Below are 6,000 nucleotides of genomic sequence, written 5' to 3'. Positions count from 1 at the left end.
ACCTACCATCACACAGCGATACGGCCTGAATTTCACTTTTGTGCAAGTATTAACGCAAAACTTAAGCGTTTCTACAAGTGCGAACGTAAAGCTGATAATATCGAATGAAGCATAATGCATTGGGTACGGGACTGCCCCGACCGCGCATCCCGTCTCTGCGCATGCGCGTGGAGGGGAGCACCATCTGAATGGTGGGGAGGAGGGGAGGCTTCTCTGGGGAGAGCAGAAAGAGCCGGGCCGGCCGTTGTCATTCAGTGACGAGTCGCCGAGTCAACGGCCGGGAGGGGAGGTAGTTTTCAGCGGCTTTTTTAAAAAATGTATTTTTGTCACATTCCTTCAGCTAAATTTTCAATTTAACGTATGTGCGAGTGTGGTGGGAAGCTTCATGTGGATTTGAAAGGTTTCAGTTTGTAGTATACTGAAATTTATACGGTAGTTTACATCTAACAAAAATTGAGAAAGCTTCTAACCAGAAAAAATCTTAACCATGCCGTCTCTCTATTGGAAATGAACAGATAAAACGGCCGAAGCGAGGCCCGCACATATGCGTACAAGTAGTGAAATGTGTTTGTGTGCGTGTGATTAATAAAATGGCAAAAATTGTGAAGTAACGAATTTGTGTTCAAAAGTGACGACGCCGACTTTTCGTATTAATTGTGGTATTAGACAGTTCAACGACAACCTTTACGGCGTGAATTAGTGAGAGGTGCATGCTGGATGTTTTAGTTCTGCAACTTTAGACATAGACATTTTTTGCTGGACTGCTGTTCGTCTCAAGGTAAGTTGACCGCATATTGTTTATCATCACAATGTTTTAGTTTACATCCTGTAGTGCTGTTTACTGATGGTGTGAGGTGAAACTTGCGAAGCTTTTCTTCGCTGGGGCTAGCCAAGGAACTCTGGTTCCAAGCCAAGGCTTCCCCCACCCCTTTGTCAGAGTGTGTGCGCGTATGTCTGTGTGTGTATCATTGAGAATGCGTTATCCATCTTCCGGCGTCTTTCTACATCCCCATGCATACACCTAGGAAATTCTGGCGATATTACAGTTAATGGACGACCAGTAGTTCCTAGGGTAATTGCTGCTTGACATCACACTCCACGTTTGTAATATGATACTTCACAGTCGCGTACCACTATTGCATTAAATCCACTCTTATAGTAATAGAATGCTATACCGTTCAAAAGAGAACGAACAGTGTCCGTGACGATATTATTTCTAGTTCAAGCCACGTATTTATTAACCCAAGTGGACTGTGGTTTGAACTGGATTGATTAGAATTGCTTTAAAATACTGATCACCATTTTAGCATGAAGCATTAGCTGCGCAAACGTATATACCGGAAAGAAATTGTATATTCTGCAGTTCTTACGCATCCACAGTTTATGGCGTTTTTGAACTACGAAATTTTCTCTTTTTTGTTTCTTTGTTGGTTTTTTTTTTTTTAATTTCTCTGTTCAGTGAATGCTGTGCATGACTTTCAAAGAGCTGGGACTATAGTTGAGTGGCTTCATGAAACGAAACTAGACAATCTTTTTTTTCCTATAGTTGCAGAGAATAATTTATCCACGTGGATTATTCATATGATACAGAATTTTTATGAAGTAGCTTACAGCAGCGGACTGTTAGGGGCGTGTCTTTTGTTATATGTGGTTTTTAAGTATCTTTTTAGGGGAGTTCCTTGTGTTATCTTATGCGCAATTAAGAAATAATTCCAGGGGCTCTGAAAACGTTATAGTGTTTACTTTCAGTTTATTTTTGCGTAAGTTCGTGTACCCTGTATATAACATACCGAAAAATACAAACAGTACAGCAAAGTTAAAGAAAAGTGGGGATATAAGAGTTCTATTCTTACATTTCCTGCAACTTAAATGCGATTACATTTACTTACAGTATTGTAAAAGGCATAAGTGTAAGACACGTAATATACTTGTCAGTGCTGGTATCAGGTTCTACCGAATAACAGCCAATTAGTTGGAAAAACCAACTTAGTTCGGTCGTGCCGTTATTCTAGGCCTACTGAGGTTACAGGCTTCACTACTTTCATAGCTGCGTGTTTCAAGAAAGCTCTTATAACACTTCTATTCACTTGCTTAATGTTCTATTGTTGCAAAAATCAAAAACTTTGCTTTCAAAGCTTTGGGTGTTTTTTTTTTTTTTTCAAATGCATTAAATTTCCTTAACGTGTGTTTTCAAACATTCCTGTGTGTACATGTGTAAACACGAATTTATTGGTATTTTTTTATCGGTGACTCGAGGACTGTGTTAATTTAGCTATTATTGGACTTAATAGAACGGACTGTATTGTATGCTAAATTGTGGCTGAGGAAACCTAGGGAGTACGAATACAGATGAATGAGAGTATATTTGTTCATCGTTTTCCGTAACCGACCAACACTGAGATCCTTTTAGGAGTGTGTACCGTATAAACAATGATATCGAGGTGTTTAAATTGTCAGAATTTTCTTTTGTAGAGCAGTTATTACTTCCAGTAGCCAGCTGAGTTCTCCCTGTTGAATTGTGGCCGTTATTTTGTTCGGGGCGAGGGGGTGGTGTAACTTTCCTTATATGGTTGCCTTTTCAATCTCTTCGTATAGAACTTCAAGGACATAAAAGTTCTCGAATTGTGTTGCTTCATTCGATTGTATTGTGCTGTTTCTTTACAAATTTTTGTTGTTTTTATAGCGCTAGCGTCTCTACGCACAACAAAGACGGTTTTTAGAAGCCCTTGAAGCCGTAGGTGCATTTTAAAGCTTAATCCGCTGTTATTATTAATTTTTTAATTCCTGTCTAAGTCTTTAGGCAAAATTTTTCCATTTCTGCAAGATCCTGGCTGAGTTTTTGCGATTGCATATCGCCCAGTGCGTCGTTATTTCTTAGAAGTTAAAGCCGGTTATATAGATATAAAAAAGGACCCTTTTTGTGTCACGTGTCTCCTCCATTCCTGTCAAAAGATTTTATTCACGTGGTTAACACGTGCGTGTCATCTGCCTTCTTCATTATTGCCAAAATACTGGGAATCTCGGAAGCCTAGTTAGGTTTCGCTGTAGCCACACATTGGATTATAATGGATGTCAACAAACATAGGCGATCATCGGGAATGGCTGAGAGGTTTCCAACTGAAGGCATATAAGTATTTCTAGTTCTGCTGTTTTTCTTACATTTAATGAGTGTTTTTGCCTCCATTTACATTTTATGCGACACCGAAAATGAAATATTTTAGATCAGCTTCTGTAATTGTATTGAATTAGCCTGTTTTTGCCTCTTCACTCAGTGACAGTATTTTTTGTTCTGATTATTAACAACGCAAAGATATTCGAAGGGATAAATCAAGTGATGTGTAACCAGTCGTGTCTGTTTGGTAAAATATTTGATCGTTTGGATTTTTTCACAGAGTCATATTTCCTATAACTGCCTTACTACACTCATTATTTAAATATAAAGTAGTTTTTCCTGGTGAGAATCATTATTTATCAGTCACAACAGTTCATCAGCCTGAAATAGTCCATAAACTAAACAGAACAAATCAAACAAGCATAACAAAGTTTCAACCACGTTTTAGGGTTTTTCTGTTAGTTATAGAAGCTGCCGTCGCAAACATATGCATGTCGTGCACGTATAATGCTAAATACATTCATATCATACCTACGTAACAGTGTCATAATTGCTTCAGTAAATTGTAAGTTGCCATTACATTGTGTGTTAGCGTCAGTTTGTTTTAATTATTAGTTTCAACGAAAGATTCGAACATTAGGCATGGGAAATTTTAATAGCGTTATACATATACATGTGTTTTTAAATTACAACGCATGTTATCCCTGTAAATCAGTGTACCATGAACACTTTAGTAAAATTTTGTCTTCCTTAGACACTCTTCGAAATATTGATAACAGTAAAATACGAGCGCGAAGTTACTTACTATAACGTCACCATTGGTTGTTTGGGCTCTTCTGTTGGCAACGCTGAAGTCTCATGCATTTACTGGGAGGGCGTGATGTTCTGCGCACATTGATCGACAACAGTTTGTAAGTAAAAATTTTGAATCCTCGAAGTAAAACAAATTGAAAGATCATACTACAATCTATAGTCCCGTGCAGTTTGAGGGGTCAGGATAAAACCGTATACATTTCACATTCGATCGCGTACAACAATTATATTATGATTATATACTTGATTAATTTCACTGGGAAAAATGTAGTGATTGATGTTAGTATCTTCCTTCTTGCGCCTTAGAACTATGAGTGGGAAGTACAGTAAGACTATGTACTAAACTGGTGTGTACATTTTGGTTTTGTGACTGATGCAACTTTAAGTTCGTGTATTTTTCCTGGGTCTAGGTATTATAACTTACTCGCATGAGACATCCAATTAACAACGTTATTGCAAATTATCTGCATAAAATGCTATTTCAGCAAATAACAAGTTTAACCCTAGAATACTACTGGTAGTCGATTCGGCGAACACATTCCCTTTCAATAACCTCCTATTGTTGTGGAGGGGAGGGTTTATAATTCTACCGTTGCGCCGCTTTTTAACAATTTTCCTGGCCAAACCTAGGTTTGTTAGTCGAATCAATGAAGGTATAGGTATGGTAGGAATCAGAATTGGTATAATTTTCTAGGATTAATGGTATCGGTTGTACTGCTCGTGCTGTGACACGATCTGACGCTTTATAGTCTTGTAGTGTTTCCATTGCTTGTATAAGTTCTTTGAGAATAATCTTCAGATAGCAGGATAGTGATTACTGAAACTTAAATATTACATTCCGTCGTGTTTTACTTGCAGGTACATCGATAATTTTCCAGGTTATTTGAGTTTTTCGTATGAAGGGTATTTTAGAATGGTTCTTCCCTGACTTCCGCCTAACGGGTGTTCACTGTTATCTGATAACAGATACCAAGATTGTCTTGTCTGTCAAACGTATAACAGAAATGTGAACTCGCATACAACGTGTCGTTACTGAAGAACTGGTTCACATACTAGGAAAGAGAAGTAGTGTACGGCCTACGTAATGTGCCCTACATCATTTCCTAGCAGTCACTTAACGACCGTAGCCAGTATATCCACCAAAGAAAAAAAATCATTACTTCATAATTTCTGTGTCGTTCGGTCGAATTTTTCCGTGAATGTTGGAACTGGACGCGTATCTTGCGGAGAAGAAAGTTTCACATTTCGCTTTACATTATCCGATTTAGCGAGACCACCCGGTGTGCAGTGTGCGCCTCATGTGGAAAGTGGAGATACCAGAAAAGCAAGACGACGGAATTAGTTCTTAGTTCCTTGTTAGCCACGCGTGAGAACTTGTACTCCGTTGCCGGTGGCACATAATGGCTGCTTGCATCTCAGTACATCTGAAGGTACCACCACAGAGTAGTCAGAGGTATACATTTGTAAATGTTTCATTTCAAACCGTCTGGAATAATATATATGCAACGCATTTACTCGTGACTGCGCTGGAAATGTACGCGGAACGTTGAGTCAGTGCAGTGTTCTGTCCGCCCAGACACATTACACGGATGATAATACACCGGTACAGCTCATGTCAAGGTGCGATAGGGAGAACTTGAAAGGCGATCTTCGGAAGAAACAAACCATTTTCGCTAAACTTAGTTGGATATATAATTGCGTAGGCTTCCGCGGGGAGTCAATTAACATATAAGTTTTCTAAATACGCTAATCAGATATATTAATCGAACCTGTTTTCTACGGGGGTTGTGCGACAGTTCTCTGCCATATTGTGCCTCTTACGTAGGGATACTGAGAATAAGATGAGAGCGCATACAGAGGCATATAGACTATTACTTTTCCCTCACTCAATATGCGGACTGAATAGGAAATAAATTCTTTAACATTACTGCGAAATACCCTTCATCGTGGTCTGTGGAATGGCTCACGGAGAATATATGTAGAAATAAATCATGAACTGAAGAACAGTTAACTGTTAAACAATTACAGTATTTTGCAGATTTGTTCACAGCGAAAACCGTATTACAGCAGTGCAC

At 38.7% G+C, this 6,000-nt stretch overlaps 1 protein-coding gene across 2 annotated transcripts in view; it reads left to right on the top strand.

Moving 5' to 3' along the window:
* The first annotated feature begins 201 nt into the window (after positions 1 to 201).
* Positions 202 to 6,000, top strand: part of LOC126297532 (plexin-A4) — an 861,252-nt gene continuing 855,453 nt past the window's right edge. The window contains exon 1 of one of the 2 annotated variants that reach the window (XM_049988441.1): positions 202 to 778. The gene's annotated coding sequence lies outside the window, so the exon portion shown is untranslated. The remainder of the gene's footprint in view (positions 779 to 6,000) is intronic. The other variant, XM_049988440.1, reaches the window with a different exon arrangement.

This window comes from Schistocerca gregaria, chromosome X, assembly GCF_023897955.1.
Source record: "Schistocerca gregaria isolate iqSchGreg1 chromosome X, iqSchGreg1.2, whole genome shotgun sequence".
Taxonomy (NCBI): domain Eukaryota; kingdom Metazoa; phylum Arthropoda; class Insecta; order Orthoptera; family Acrididae; genus Schistocerca; species Schistocerca gregaria.
Note: the sequence above shows the minus strand (reverse complement) of the source record. Positions and strands in the feature narration are given on the sequence as shown.